The sequence below is a fragment of the Thermobia domestica genome, chromosome 6 (assembly GCF_964235325.1).
Source record: "Thermobia domestica chromosome 6, izTheDome1.hap1.1, whole genome shotgun sequence".
Lineage (NCBI taxonomy): Eukaryota > Metazoa > Arthropoda > Insecta > Zygentoma > Lepismatidae > Thermobia > Thermobia domestica.
Genome location: NC_137459.1, coordinates 178,639,240 through 178,656,406, shown reverse-complemented (window position 1 = coordinate 178,656,406; position 17,167 = coordinate 178,639,240). Strand labels below are relative to the sequence as shown.

At 37.5% G+C, this 17,167-nt stretch overlaps 1 long non-coding RNA gene across 1 annotated transcript in view; it reads right to left on the bottom strand.

Annotated features, from left to right (window-relative positions):
* LOC145688343 (uncharacterized) overlaps positions 1–17,167 on the bottom strand; it is a 427,613-nt gene that overhangs the window by 165,308 nt on the left and 245,138 nt on the right. Inside the window, exon 2 of the long non-coding RNA XR_014131879.1 lies at positions 7,678–7,743. This is a non-coding gene — a long non-coding RNA (uncharacterized LOC145688343). The remainder of the gene's footprint in view (positions 1–7,677; positions 7,744–17,167) is intronic.

Sequence of the window (17,167 nt, the reverse complement as noted above, 5' to 3'; positions counted from 1 at the left end):
GCAGCATGGCAACCTAGATTTAGTTTCCTTAAACTACGAGAAAAAAAGGAGAGGAGGGGTAAAATAAATATTTTCCTTTGTTCTTTTGGTTTAATTTAGATGTAAAATATTTGGGGAAAAATTGTTAACAGAAGAGGGTGGAAAACAATAGTAAATACTTGCAGCGTGTGATTATCCCACATCATTCTTCTATGTTTGATCAATTAGAACAGTTCAGTAGAGTTGCTTGAGTGAGACGTGTTCAGGGTGTCGAAATAAAAACATTTATTTTCCACAAACCACAAAAGTGGTTAAAGGGATAAAATGAAAATTGTGCTAATTTCAGTGAATAAAATGCACAAAAAAGCAAAAGTAGAAAAATCTATACAACATATTAATTCAGAGAAAGTCTCGAGAAATGTTTTAGAAAACTGGCTAGAACAGAAATAAAAGACAGTAGTGTTGTTAAATTTGGCGAAGAAAATGTGCAAAAACAGCAATCGAGAAACGACGAAGGAATATCTAAAGAGACCAGTAAAATGTAACTATTATTATTATTATTATTATTATTATTATTATTATTATTATTATTATTATTATTATTATTATTATTAGAAATGTAGTGTTACGTGAAGTGACCACCTAGTGTAAGTCCTTATGAGGTTCACTACATGTGTATGCTGGTATGTTACAGATCTGTACGCCGTTCGTGGCAGACACAAACAAAATAATTCAGATAACATTAGGACATTAGATAGAATAGTTACCTTTTAAATAATTATTTCTGGTGAAGCTTTTGAACTTTACCAGTGCCAAGCGGGGAATTGACAAACGCTACCAAAAGAATGAAGAATAAATTAGGAAATTATTTCCACGAAGAGATGCTAAGTTGCTGAGATCGAGTATTCATAATTGTATGCGTATTCTAGCGCTGTACTCCTCTGCTCCAAATATCTGATCACTATTTTTTTTAATCAAGTTTCTTCCATATTAAACATTTACACTGAAGCTAAACAAACAATATGACAAATGTATATAGCAAAACAATTTTCAATAATTTTAACTAAACTAAATCTAAAACTACTTTAAGGGGCGCTCATGTACTGTACTTGCTTGGGATTGTTACTCACTTGTCCAGCAAGTTATTGGCGATTGTAGTAATTAAAACGTAGAGTAAGTTTGTTTCATATTACAATAAATATAGGCTTCCTGTACGCATAGAGTAAATATATTCACTGCTATTAGTCAAAATTTTCTCCTTTTTTTCATAATTTAAATTCGTCTTTTACAAGACTCACAGGTGCTACATACGCCACCATTGAATCTACCTTAACAACCACCCTAGCAACCAAGGATGTTATAAAAAAGAGGATCTGCACATAAAACAACAACGTGAAGCCATACGTCACAGTTCCGCCACACCTACTCTGCCCACTCCTTGCCACTAAGATTGCAATGTTTCGAGCCAATAAACTTGGCGCAAACGAGAGTAGCCAATCAGACTTACCAGCTCAGACGATGCTCAGTTGTTTTTCTGCTTCACTGAATTCATAGGATGAAGATACGTATGGGCAGATCCTCTATTTTATAACATCCTTGCTAGCAACGGTTTCTTTGTAACCAATATGGCTGCGCCCAGTAAAATTCACAGCAGATGACTATGGCTTTAGCAGCGTATTGGATTACAGAATCGTAGGGCAGCAAAAAAAAGTCTCACATTGTCTTTTGAGAGTTGCTGTGTTAAATTTTTACACAAAAACTTGGACAGCTATAGCACTTTAGTCTAAAAATTCTAATTAATTGCACAATTATTAACATATATAGTGAGTTGAAGTGTACAGAGTATTACATACGGAGGGAAATTTAAAGACATGCCATCAACCGAATTTAGAGATATGCTCTGACTTTATGATTGGTCCAAAGCCTTCATAGGAATGAAATATATGACAGCAATACCTATGCTTCTGACATCGCGCAGAATCCTTTGGCGCGATGTCGGAAGTGTTAAGGATCGTCAGTAACGCGGTTTCTCATACTCGGGAAAACGCGTGCTGTAATTTTTTTTTTAACGCTTGTAAGTGAATAAAACGTGAAATATACCCTGACGAAATTGATCGTATCACACATTATTCCGAGCATAAAAAACATGGAGCTGCCGGCTCCTAACACTTCCGACTTCACTCCAAAATATTGGATGTCGATTGTTGTCAAGGCTTACCTTCTGCCTACTTTGGACCCTCCATGAAATCAGAGTATATCTGAAATCTATATTGACAGCATATCTGAGAATTACAACCTGCAATCAGTACTCCTCTGACTATACACAATCTCCGAGTTCTACCACCTTTCGGCAGCGATCATGCTCCGACACTCCTTGATCTTATTATCACCATACCCCCTAAAATACAATTCACTTCTTTGATTACACTCATGCGAACTGGGCTAATTTTCAAACCGACCTCACAACTTCATTACAAAATCTACAGGAGCCCGCTAGTGAAGAAGAACTCTATAACCTTGTGGACCAAATCACAACATCCCTTGACACAACCACCCAAAACAACATCCCTCTTCGTACACGTCATCTGCACAAACCTCCAATACCTCCACAATATCAGTCTATCGTTGCTGCTTCTAGACGCTCTTTCCGTGACTACCAACGTACATGTAATCCTATATCTCTAGAATATCATCGTCGCTGGAATTCCATGCTCCACAATTTTCTTGATGCATATAAATGAAAACGTTGGATATCACAAGTAAGGGACCATATGGTTGTCGCGCAAATCAGATGCAGACATACGCCATCTGATTGAGCATGAAAAGATATGGAGAACACAGAAATTTAAGGTGCTAAGGGCCATAGGGAGCGGAGCGAGGAAAGAGGAAACATTGAATGTCGGCAAAATTGAAGAAAGTCAGGAATGACGGGAAAAGTTAATTTCTTGCAAACAGGGAAAGAGAGTCAACCTAAAGAAAGAAACTAAGCATAACAAGGGTATCAAGGACGAAGAAAGATCATAATCAGGGTTGCCATCCGGACCGCAATGTTGCCAGCTCTGCATAACATTGATATGGAAGGTATAGCACAATATAGCAATTCATACACAAGGAAAAATATTAGTAACACAAAAAACAATTGAAAAAAACACTCTACACGTGCGTAAAAATGTTTAACGATAGTCGTGAGTGATTAATGTACATGAGGAAAGACAAATATAGACATGGAAGTGAAGGGGGTATACATGATAACACAGAAACGAATGTGTTTGGGAGCATCGTTCCAAGATGATGATGATGATGATCGTTCATCACAGATACGTTAGTGTTCTCCAGTATTAATGTGTGGCAACGTGAGAACTTTCTTCGCCTTCAGTCATTTGTTCATTACCAGTTTTCCTCTAGGCGATTCCAAAAGATGATACGCTTTGCGTTTTTCAAATGTGGCTACTCCAATGAACATCCTGGACAGTTTGAAACACCTTCCGCATATTTCTTTGAAAAAGAACTCACAGAGGAATGCTGCAGAGACGCGTGTGACCAGCTTGCTTTTATCTGCTGTGCTTACTGCGAGAAATGTTTGTGTGTTGACCACGCATTCATTCGTGATCTTCACGTCAACTGAAATTAAACTACAAATGGTACGTACTGTTCTCTATTTTCCTACATTTGTATTCACGAGGGCGTAATATTCACTCACGACTACGTTAAACCTTTTTACGCACGTGTACAGAGTATTTTCAATTGTCTTTTGTGTTACTAATATTTTTCCTTGTGCATGAATTGCTATACTGTGCTATATCTTCCATATCAATGTTATGCAGAACTGGCAACACTGCGGTCTGGATGGCAACCCTGATTATGATCTCCCTTCGTCCTTGATGCCCTTGTTATGTTTAGTTTCTTTCTTTTGGTTGACTTTCTTTCCCTGGTTAACTTTTCCCGTCATTCCTGACTTTCTTCAATTTTGCCGACATTCAATGTTCCCTCTTTTCTCGCTCCGCTCCCTATGGTCCTTAGCACCCTAAATTTCTGTGTTCTCCATATCTTTTCATGCTCAATCAGATGGCGTATGTCTGCATCTGATTTGCGCGACAACCATATGGTCCCTTACTTGTCAGCCTGCAACACTATCCACTACCTCGCAACCTACCAAATACTGGCAAAAATTTCATCAGTTGACTGGAAAAAACCGTCATACTTCATACCCTATCATCTTACATAAGAATCTTCTTCAAACCGATACTGACAAAGCAAATGCTTTCGCCTCTTTCTTTCAAGACATTTTTACCCCAACCGTACAACCACTTCATCCAACTCTCACCCACCATGTGGAACACCTTGCAAACCCGCATGCTCCCCAACTCCAATCTAATCTTCACCACCAACTTACCGCTTCCCCTCTTAACGATCTCAAAACTCCAGAAGGTATCTTTTCCACCATCCGATCAAAACGAAATACGGCCGCAAGCTTTGATCACATTACCTATAAGCTCATCAAATCCTCTCCCCCATCCTCTTTTCACTTCTCGCAAACATCTAAAGCTGCATCATTCGCACCGGAAAATCTAAAAAAAAAAAAAAACTTTCATTTTCATCAAATCAACAAACCTCTTACTGTACTCTCATCATACCGACCCATCCAACTAACGTCAGTCCTTAGCAAAATCTTTGAACACATTCTGGTCAGCCATCTGCATACCCATCTTTCCGACCATAATCTCATCCCTCTACATCAAGCCGGCTTTTGCCCACATATTAGTGCTCCTCTACATCATCTTCTCAATCTATACCATAACACTTTAGATGACAATGACCCCCAAAAGGCCGAGTTTGCCATTTACCATCCACCCCATCTTAGTCCATGCATTTATCCATCTTTGCAATGGTGTTCCATCAATGTTGCTAGCAGCGGGCTTCATCTGTCTTCATCAGCCCTGTGATGCTCCAGGACAGAAGATAACCATTCACTCGTCCATACTAACATTACCCTTGTGTCTGTGACGTCCAGCTGCACTTCGTCTCATCTCTCATAACATAGCAATAGCCCGGCCTCCAGTTACAGCAATAGTGAATAATAAATGCCACCTACCTACTGCAAATTGATGTATCCAAGGATATATTGAAGAATAAATGATGCCCACAGCTAAGAATACAATAAAATAAAATAAAACAATGTTCCCAAACCCTCAATGCCCTTTACAAATAAAGATGATTTCCGATACCTATAATCCTCGTCAAGTGGATTGGGCATAACCCTTTGGCCGGCTTAACCCCCCAAAAAGCGTTTTTATTCATATTTCGAAAATAACTCCTCTTGTAGTTAGTTACTGTACTAAGCAGCGATCAAGTATTGCAGACGTATTTGGGAGATCAGTACAGATAATTTTCTTAGGAGTCTGATAGAAGATCTTCATCTGGAAGGATTTACTTAAATTTTTAAAAGCCATTGTGGTATTTACACTCTGACCAACTGTTTTGTCGCTCTCCTTGGATTGTACAACTCATCCAAACGGGCTGCTCTTTACCCGTATAAACCCTACCTTATGCGGTGCATATTATTTATCGCACAATGCATAAGCTACCGGGATTACTTCAAGGGCCTACACCTAAACCAGTGGCGGATGCCAAACGAGATTCTCGAAGTAATCGGCGTAGCCGACAGCTCTCGGAGGGAAGTTTAGAGTCTGTTGAGAAAAAATCCCGCTCTCGTTCTCCTACCTTTATCAAACGTCCGGAGAAACCAGAACCGATGCGGACCACCGCATCAAATCCTACTACGTCCACTGTTGTTATACAACAGTCATATGCAGCCACACTTGCTCGACCGAAACTATACTCATTTCTTCTGACCAATTTCGGTCCTAAGTACAGTAACGCTAGTCATATCTTTAACCAAATCATTAAATACCTAGCAAGAGCCAGTATTCACCAGATTGTCTTCACCAGGGATGGTGTTATTATGAAGTTCGAAGATGAAAATTACGGTACAACACTTCGTAATAAGGCGAGTTACGAAATTTTTGGTAAAACTGCCCAATTATCTAAACAGCCGAATAGAGTCAAACAAAATCATTCACCTTCTACAACACCCATGATGTCAGTACAGTATCCGTAGTATTAGAACGTGCATTATCCTGCTGGAATGCAGTCCTTGGCAGGATCTTCACTAAAGTAATCACAATGAAGTCCAACACCTCGTCAACTTTCTGAATGGGCAAATGTCTGGCATTGCGTAAGAGGTACGATCAGGCACCGAATCTAATGGCATCCAAAATAATAGCACTTAGTGCCGGACCGACGTGACGATGCAAAATGCAAATGTAATCCAGCCAAGTGTCAGAATGGTGCCAGAGAGGAGCAAAATTTGTCTGAAAATGTGAAGTCCTGCCATTCGTCTCTTCATGTTCGTTATTCGCTACACTATTGTAGGATGACACATCTATGCTGTGCAGTCAGCGAAAGCCTTAGCAACGGAAGCCGTGCGAATATGCTTTGCTCTGCCAGAGACATACACATTTTTGTAGGGATACTGGGCACTGTTGAGCAAACTCCAGTGATGACTCCAGTGTTTGGGTTGCGGTTGTCCGATATGCCAAAGACATAGGCACGCCTTCTGTTTTCGTGGCCCGTGATATGTCGCCGCCATTTGGATCTTACGTGCTGCTGTTGAGTAGGTTCATGAAAGCTTCAAGCTCATACGCTCTTCACTCTGACCGCACTTCATCTAATATGGATACCAATGTCACGGAAGGATAAACAACACACGCGATACGCTACTGCTTGTCCGCGCTCAAAGATCGAGACCTACTGGAAGGACAATATGCTCACACTCATATTACTTCAACCTTCGTCTACCAATTAACTGTGGCTCTGCTCGCCTTCCATTTCTGTCAGTAATTGGCATACTCAGTACCTCTGATGCTTCACGGCATTATCGTGCTAATCAATTTATTATGTTTTCATGCTCGACATATTTTGAAACTTTTGGACTTTCCACGGTGCTTCCTTGTTAGTGTTGCATTTTTAATGGCGAGCAGTGCATTAGAATGTTGTGTGGTAAAGGTAGTTATGATAAAAACAAGGTGTTGCACATATTGTCGTCAGAATGGTTAATTTTCTGATAAAAGTTAAATGATTGACGGGAAGTGTAGCGTGGAGAGCATTAGTTCCTTAGATCACAAAGTAGGAAAGGACTTTCTCTAGCCTATTCTGCACTACACATCTCTCTGGTGGATATTCCGGGTTAGGTCTTGTAAATATCACTCTTCACAGTTTTATGTTTGTACTGAGTTTCGGGATCGATACCCTCTCGGTTGTAATCAAGAAGAGACTAGGCTAGCATTTTGTGGGATATACCTTATCTCTCTTAGAAGACAAAACATGCCATCGTAATGTCAGATACAAATTCGGATCATTTCAGAAAGGATTTTGCCCCACTTCTGCTCAAAATTTTTCAGTTTAGTTGAGACCTTATATCTAGTAATTCGAGAAATTTATGATATTTGAAACAGTAGGGACTGATGGTTTTAGGTATAGTTAACGGAAATAAATTTATTAATCATTGTGTTGTCAAAAATTTCGTGTTACGCAAAAACAAGTTACCTTGTGATTCGTGTAAAAGTCTATAGTTAAATAAAGTCTTCAAATAAAAACAGAATACATATAAAATAATCACTTTTGTTTTCTTCCTCTTACCTTAAATTGCAGCGCCGTATTTGCAGCCATGTTAAAACATTGAGTTTGCCGAGGCTTCACCCAAACCTGGAAGAAATAAAATAAACATAATTTATATTAAATAAATATAATAGAATAATTTATTTTTGGTTTTATTATATGTTCAGCTGTGCAGTAAACCGATGCATTTCTGTTTTTTTTTGTCTCATTATTCTTTCTTTTCTTTTCCTTCTTTCTTTTTGTCCAAGTTTATAGGTGACTAAATGCAGGTCTTCAAATAAAAACAGATCAAAGGAAATAGACAATGGATAAATCTTATTTACGCGGGGAACAACAGTAAGAACAACGTTGGAATAGTCTTGGTGGTGTCTTCCAGTTCTGTCTAAAGGCCCTCCAGCACTTGGTAGAAAATATTTTAAACGATCTATCTTTAGGTAAAACGGGAATTTCCGTTCTGCCTAATCTTTCGAGGAGGGAAATCTGTATAGAGAGGATTTTTCTAGGGAATTTTTCTTTAGTAATTCTAATAGATTATGTAGGAAGAACAACTATTTCTTCAAGCATCATCACAAGTTTTAGATATTTTTTCTAATTGTTCTTCTCAGAGAAATGACGAGGATACTGGTCTGTTATTAGCAGTGTTATTCACATCTACTTTAGTAAAGATTAATGCGTTTTTGTTTTGAAATATCTGCATGGAAATAGATAACTGATTGACTCAGTTGCAAGAAAGCCGTTTGACAATTTAATTCAAACGGATATTAAACAAACTTACTTCGGTCTAATATCAAGTCATTTCATACCAAAATTTTATTTGGGTTTCGAGTAGTTTATCTCCAGCATGCTAAGGCTTGCAGTATTAAAAAGTGCCACAGTTCACATTACCAAGAAATGTTTGGCTACATATTAAACAAGCAATGCAATCAGTAAACAATCAGGTGATGCTTAGGGAGTCCCTTTTGAAAAAAAAAGAGCCTTTGTCTTCTACATCACTACTCCTTTTTCGACATCACCTGATCAGGTGACTTGTGTTCTATACGTAATTCTATAGTACGTGCAACATGTAATATATAATTATATTGTCAATGTAAATACTAGCAATACTACATATCACATATCGTTGATATAGCCAATACAATTTTAAACGACATCTCACCATCTCACCATGACTGTTCTAAATGTAAACAGTATGCAACTACATCTAAGTAAGCCACCAAGTCTATTACCCGTGATTCCAGCCTTTTCTCAATGATTTGATTTTCTGTTCAACTCGCGTATATTTAAGATTTTTTTTCCTTCAGCTTATTTGCTGATGCCGAAAGGCGTTGTGATGTAGAAGGCTAAGGCTCTTTCTTAAGGGCCGACTTATGCATCCTTTCTATTGTTTGTTTAAAATATGGCCAAACATGTCTTGATGATATGAACCATGGTACCTTTTATGTATTGCGAAACTTAGCATGTTGGAGATGAATTATTGGAAAACTGAATAACATTTTTTTTGTTAAATTACTTGATATTAGATCTAAGTAACTTTTCTTTATGTACATTTTTGTTTCAGTTACAATATCAAACGGCGTTCTGCTACTGAATCTATCAATTTTCAATTTCCCAGCAGGTATTAAAATGTCATTCATCTTTACTAAAGTAGATGTGAATAACACTCCTAATAACAGAACTGTATCCTAGTCATTTTTCCGAGAAGCACCAGTAGAACAGCATCTAAAGGTTATGATGAAACTTGAAGAATCAGCTAGTTATTCTTCTTACTGAATCTTTTAGAATTACGAATGCAGGACAAAGTACAAGAGCACAAAATCCTAGGAAAATTTTGACAAAACGGCCAACATTCAAGGAACAAAATCACAGGCGCAGCCTAATAAACGGATGATTATTTTGGTTCCTTCATCTGCCATGCATCTAAAATGTTATATTTAATTCTTTACTTTATTGAAATAACATTTAAAAAATACTGAAAACTCAATAAAACACGTAAGACTGTTAGACCCTATATTAAGTATATGTTTTGCAATTTGATCTTTGCTACAAAAAATAAGTAGTTGATCAGTATTTCAAAATCAAATTAAATATTTATACAACACTCACAGTAAAAGACTGCTATATACTACCTAATGAGGATGAAAATTATATAAGTCAAGTAATATTAGAGTTACTTTCGTAATTACAATAAATGATGTTGCAGTGATACGCTGAACGTGTTTCAAATGTATCAACTAAATAGCAGTACTCAGAGCTTTGCATGTGGGTGTGTGTGAAGGTAAGTATGGGTGTGTGTACACTCGTAGCACCTACAGAATGCCTCGAAGACGTCAACGAAATGTTTATCGGCAGTTAACACAGTTCTAACGCGGCCGCGTGGTAGGGCTGCGAGAGAGTGGATTTTCATCTCGTGACATCGCAGAAAGTATCGGTCGAGACGTCTCCACGATTTGCAAATGTTGGCAGCAATGGTTCCGGGAAGGTACTACTACAAGAAGACCGGGTTCCGGGCCTTCTCGATCCAACGGAGAAAGAGACGATTAACGTATTCGCAGGATGGCCCTGGTGGATCGGAGGGAGTCTGCAGCCGAAATTCGATCTGTAGTGATGCCTGACATCAGTACAAGAACTGTCGTGAGTCGTCTACTGGAGTGTGAGCTCCGTTCTAGACGTCCTGTGGAGTGTTCGCCGCTTACTCCTACCCACCGTCAAAACCGTCTACAGTGGTGTCGTGAGAGCGCCCATTGGAGGGCACAATGGAACTCTGTGGTATTCACGGACGAGAGCCATTTCTGCCTCGGTACCAGTGATGGATGTACATGAGTCAGGAAGCGGACTGATGAACGTTTGTTGCCAAGCTGAATTACTCATCGTCATATTCGTCCGACCCCGAGCATTACGGTATGGGAAGGGATTTTGTATGACCACAGGACCCCATTAGTCACTATTCCTAATACCATGACAGCGCACGTCTATATTACAATGGTGATCGAACCCATTGTTCTAACGTTCATGAACGATATGGAAGGTACCCTGTTTCAGCAAGATAAAGCTCGTCTCCATACTACATCTGCAATTTTACGTGCTCCTCAAGATATTAAAGTGTTACCTTGGCCGGCAAGATCTCCAAATATTTCTCCAATAGAACATGTGTGGGACATGACTGGAAGACGCCTCCGGATCCATTCTCAACCAACAACGACCATCGCCGATCTGACCTTATGGGTGCAGCAATTCCATGGGGCTTGGAACGCAATTCCACAAGATGGCATCCGACACATTTACGATCTTAAAAAAATATATCTTTACGATCGATTGACTGCTCATGTGGACGCCTGCATTCAACTAGGCGGTGACTACACTGAATACTAAAGACGAATATCGTCCACTTTCGTCTGGCGGTGCCCTTGCATTCTGTAAGTTCTGTACTTCAAACTAGAATCAATATAAAGACACACGTACAGTGGGGCACATAAATTCTTGAGGTACAAAGTCTGTGAGATAGGTAACCCAACTAACGCCCGCTCCAAGATTAATTACGCCTGGAAGGGGTAGCTAGAACAGCAGCATGAAGTTTCCCCCACTTGTTAAATGAACAAATAATAAAGTGTGTTTTGTGCAGGAGTGAGGCCAAACGCTGGCTCACGAAATGACAAAAGGGAGTTTTTGCATACTTGTACTCGCAGTACACAGCAGAGTAACAGAAAAAATATACGGCGATTAGACTTAAATAATCTTATAATTAACTCAAAGGAGGGAGTATAAACAGGTTAACTTACTTCGAATGACTATACATAAATGTGTATCAAATCATATACGGATAGATTGTGCGGCATCTGTATTAGGTTACATTTTTATGTAACACAAACCCTTGCGCTGAGCTTTGAAACTATTGACAATAGTCCTACCTTCAAATCAATTAAAATGTGAATGGATCATTCAGGGAAAGAACCCACTCCTAACGAAAATTTTTGGGGTCAGAAAACCTTTTCTGATTTCTTTATTCGTTAACCTCTTACCGCATGCTGTGCCATATATGGCACATACCCTTCTTTCACTGTAGCTTTTTTGTGATTTATCAAGGGCACCAAATGACTGTTTTGTCTGCTGTGTGAGATATTGACGTGTACGAATAAGAGATTTTGTTGTCATCTGGCATGTTCTTTGTGAGTTGTGAGTGTGTCATATATAGAACTTACTTATTTCTGGTCGCAATTAAGTGAAAAATCTAAAATTCAAGTTTTAATTCATTTTTCAAGTTCTCATATGAGGATTTCCAATACTGATTATTTTTTTCGCTAAAAGAAGGAAGGGGTTAAATGACATAAAATGCTAAATATTGGTATGCAGTAATTTCTTTGTAAATATTAAAAATGCAAAATTCCATAACACTCAAACGAGTTCGAGAACTTATTCGTAGTAACAGTATTTCTCCTTAGGTTGCAAATATAACTAAGGGTTCCTGATTTGTTTAATATTTGTGCAAATTTACACATTGAGACACAAGCAGAAAAGGGTAGAACATAGTGACAATAAACAACAATTTAAAAATGAACAAAATTAACGGTTAATATCAAATATAGAACCACTAACAGAAATACCTCGTTTCCTCCATTCATTTTTCTTCAGTTTTTTTCAGGATTACATTATCACTAAATTTCTCCATTGGAGATTACCTTTCATTTACCAGCATCCACCTGGAGCTCAGCTTTGTAAATCAAACATTTCCAAAAGTGTAAATGGTGAATGGGAGAAAAGAACACGGATTGCCGGATACGAAACAACAACGCTAACCACTTATATAAAACGTTATATCTTCCTTCTCACTTAAATAAAGAGCCTTTTCTGTTCGCTCAAAACAGTAGTTTGTTAATAGACAAATTGATTGGGAAAAGACAGGCATATATAATTGAGCAATCTGAGGGCATTATATCACTGTAATCACTAAGTTATTAACATTACAGATTTTTTTAAAAACAAAATACAAGACTCCTTTATTTTGAATCAAATACGCCGCGTATATTATACTCGTAATCAAAGTAAAGATGAATCAATTACTGCGTAATAATCGTCGTTCAATAGTCAAGACACACGACTAAAAATCTGAAGGTAATCGAATCGAATGGGATCCACGAATGAGCAGTACTTGTTTACTTAAGAATTTTGGTGACGATTGACTAGCGATGACAAACGTTTTATTATCTTCAGATATTTGAATATTCGGATGATTCAATGCTTGAACTACCAAATCTTCAGAAATAATAATAATAATAATAATAATAATAATAATAATAATAATAATAATAATAATAATAATAAACTAATAATAATTATTATTATCTCATAGAAGATTAAACGTTAGGAGATTATTGTCACTCAGGGCATAGCATTACAACCAGATGTAACATTTGGCAAGATTATGTTGGTTTTGTTTAGTGTTGCTCACGAGAGGAGGAATTTCTCATCTTGTTTCTAAAACAAAAGGAACAAAAGTGAGAGGAGAATTAACGTTTTACATTCAATATGGGACAAGTCTAACTCAAGTTATTTTCTCACTTTGGAGATGGGAATCGAGACGAGATGAAAAGCATCGTAAACATTTCTCATTTTATCTCGATTCTCGAAATAATGCATGTTTATTCTTTAAGTAACAATTACTTTGTAGACTGTATCTTATACGTTATCTTGTTGCTTTGTATTTCGGAGCTGATTGAATTTATTATGATCTCTGTATATATTTTTATAGCAAACATTTTATAATTACTTCTTCATATCCTAAAAGTTAATTTATTATATGCCTTACTGTTCAGTGATATTCAGTTATTTTTCTTACAGTTATTTTCTTCAAAACGTACAGTAGAATACATTCTACATCAAGCTTTAGTGAAACGCTTTCGTTTAAAATTTTGGTAGTTGCAGAGGTGTGTCCTGGAGATCCAGACACCCTTCCGAAATCGCGACTTATCTGTAAGTTATGCTAATTTTAATGCATTTTTTTAAAAATGATATTATTATTATTATTATTATTATTATTATTATTATTATTATTATTATTATTATTATTACAGAAAATTTAAGACCTCAATATTACGTCCTACTGCAATGCAAATAAGCATACTGAAGTTGATAGGAAAAAGAAAAAGAAAGGATAAGGGATACTTTCATGGGATTAGTGTTGGAAAGGAACTGAGGGGAGGGATTATCAGATCCTGGGCAATATTAATATCGAAACTTCGGATGCCTAAACAGAAACTAAGTAGGATTTATCTTCATCACGATACATAGTAACACGCTTTCTTTGGATAAAAGACTGGATTATGTATGCCTTATATTGATATTAAAAAAAGATACATACCAATATAAAAGGAATAGTTCCTATTTACAAGTTTTGGTTGAACGAATATATGGAACATGTTGGAAATGGCGAACGAATATATTATTATTTCTAGCAGTAGGAATAATAGTGGAAGACGTTCAGAATAATTGCTAGGAAACAATATCCTTTCAGACACATTTATGACTCATACTAACCCTAAGCATGGCCCTTAGTGGTCGTATTCATGAATTGTTTGCTAAACACGTTACGTTTTCACACAATGCCAATCAAGGTTGTAGACATACATCTGACGTCATATTGGTAGTGTTTTCCCTGTGAAGAAAGCCGCCTTCACTTGTAAGACCGAAAGAAATTCATTATTTTTCATTTTATTACACATCAGAAGTGTGAATATTGCAGTTAACCCTATAATACCCCGCGTTACATATATGTAACATTGGGATTTTACTTCTTTATATTGAATACAATGGTGTTTTGCTGCTAATGCCCACTGTGACACATCTGTAACAGTACGCTCAACACCACTTACTGGATTATTGCTGAACTTCTTGTCATTTTGTCCTCCCAGAAGTACTTGAAAGCATATTTTTTTGATTCTATAATATCACACTCTGGGTATTATAGGTCGGTCTTTGTCGGCAACAACTTACCGCAGCGGGAATCGAACTCGACATCCCTGATTCACGAAACGAATGCTCACGCCACTACGTTAGGACTGGTCTGTTAACTAAGAGTCAAAAACCACTTGTGTATGTAGCAAATTGAACACTTTTACGATAACAACGAAACACACTGATTTCGGTCATGATAAAATACTATAGTCGAGAGACTTGAAATTTAGTTTAGAAAACAAAAATATTCATATAAACGCGCAAGGACATGAAGAAGAAACTGGTTTTCAGAGTAATTCGAACCTTTTAACTGGAACCTGTTGCCTCAAACCACTTTCTTTTCTGATTCACCGAAAGTATCTCGATAACTTCTCTACTATACTTAGTAATACTCGTTTTATAGTTATTTCCAGTAACATTGAACGACAGGAACACGAACACATATACATCGAGGATATATACAATTTCAAACGATCTCCCACCGGGAATTGAACACGTGACCGCGACCACTGAACTATCTGAGGCTTCATGGCTTGGTTTCATGGCTTGGTTTTATGAAAAAGGTATGAAATTTTGAAGTCCCAAATCAAGGTAAGTGGACCAACGTAGAGTTAAACTTTAAATTTCCGTGTAATTAAGCGTAGATCACAAATTTTATGTTTATTTTTCCCACAGCTTTACTGCTTGATTGCCCTGTGCGCTAAGCGCTCCATATAATAAACATAAGCTTCAGCAATTATTTTTAGAGCTCGGAATTAATTGCAAAATAAGAGCCCAAAAATGGTTCAAAGTTGTGAGCATAATAGGGAACAGCTGTAATTCATGTACCCTATCTCGTTAAGACAGGCTGTGGTGGAAGCGGAAGTTCAGGGGCTAACTCGTGAAACGTACTTGTTCGCGAGGGAGCTTTCAGAAATACTTTTTTTTTTCACATTTGACACAAAAACGTCAACGTAAGGAACATGAGAAAAAACTTACTCTGCAATTCTATGTAGCGTGTGTGCCAGACAGGTGACATGCAACATACGTGGGAATAGAACCTTAAGGGCTTTTGCTGCATTTTCATGTATGCAGCTCCGTCTGTGACAAAAAGAAGGACCTCATCGTATTTTACACATTTTGGCCACAGAATACTCAGCGATTTTGTAAAAACCTGTGCAATTGTCGTGCCATTTACTTTTCCACAACTTCTGATGCAATCAAATATGTTTGTGTGCCTTCTTCCCCTCATAAAGTTCCAATTACAACTTTGGCAATTGAACGTTCTAGAATATCGCAAGTTTCATCAATTGAAATCCGTATATTTTTTTTTTGTCAGCAACACTCTTGCGGATATCGTCAATAGTCCTGCTGTACACGCTATTGACGTAAGTCTTTCTCAAACATGATTCCCTTGGAACTTCTTGTTTTGTGAATTTCTTGAGAAAGTTTCTAAACGAAACATTTTCTAACTTCCATAAAGAAGTATCCGCATTAATAAGAGCTTCACACATATCATTCGCAAAACTGTTAGTGCGCGAAACGGGATTCGTGACTGTCCCAAGAAGATTTTGAACCTTTTCACCAGCTGGTTTGTGTTTCCTTGCAGAATTGTGTTTTGCAGTGCTTATATGGTGTTACAAAACAAGGCTTTTTAGCGAATACCACAGTTTCACATAACTTACAAAACAGTACAGAACTGTCTGTTGAAAATACAGTACGCCCGAACTCACAAATTTTTCCAACTTCTGTTGCCTAGAAGGACCAACTTTCGGCATCTTGAAACACTGAAACGCACATAAATACCAGTTCTGTATCACGCACGCTTAAGATTCACAATAACTGCTCACCTGCCTACTTCTTGAAACTAGGCACCTTCGTTTGTCATTCAAAGAACCGAACACTGCATCAAAATTCCAAGGACTGAATACGCACTACCTTCCCCGCCCCTCCACTTGTCACATTCCTACGGGGTTAGACCACATATTGCCAGACACCGAGATCACTTGGCCAGATAAGAACGACTCAGATCTGTGGTATGCTGTCATTTATGAGTAAATAAGGAGTTATGTAAGGGGAAACATGTGACAATGGCAACAAATTGCTTCTAAATTGTAAAAATTGCACTTCTGCTGAAAATATCACCAAAAATTCCAATAATGGCACTTACGATATTTGCCATTAATTCTGGGCTTTAATTATTATAGTAGAAAGCGCAAGGTTCTGTTTCTCAATTTGTTTGTGAATTTTTTGTCAACTAATATCGATCGTTTTAGATTATTTTTACAAACAAACCCACTACCAAGTTTGCATATATAGAAGTGTCACCCACCCTCATAAAGATGATTTTAAAAAAATGCTATGGGACGTTCTGTCCATTTTCAAGAAAGAGTTTATATATTGAATTTCAGCTCCGTAAGTTTAATGGCTTGTAAGATACTCATTTTTTCGCAAAAAAATCGGATCCCAGCTGCCCCCCTTAAGATATTATTATAATGAAAGTGATATGATAACATTCCAGTTTCGACTAAGGCCTAACTATATACCAAAAGTCATTCCATTTGACTTTGTAATTTGGCCGTAATGA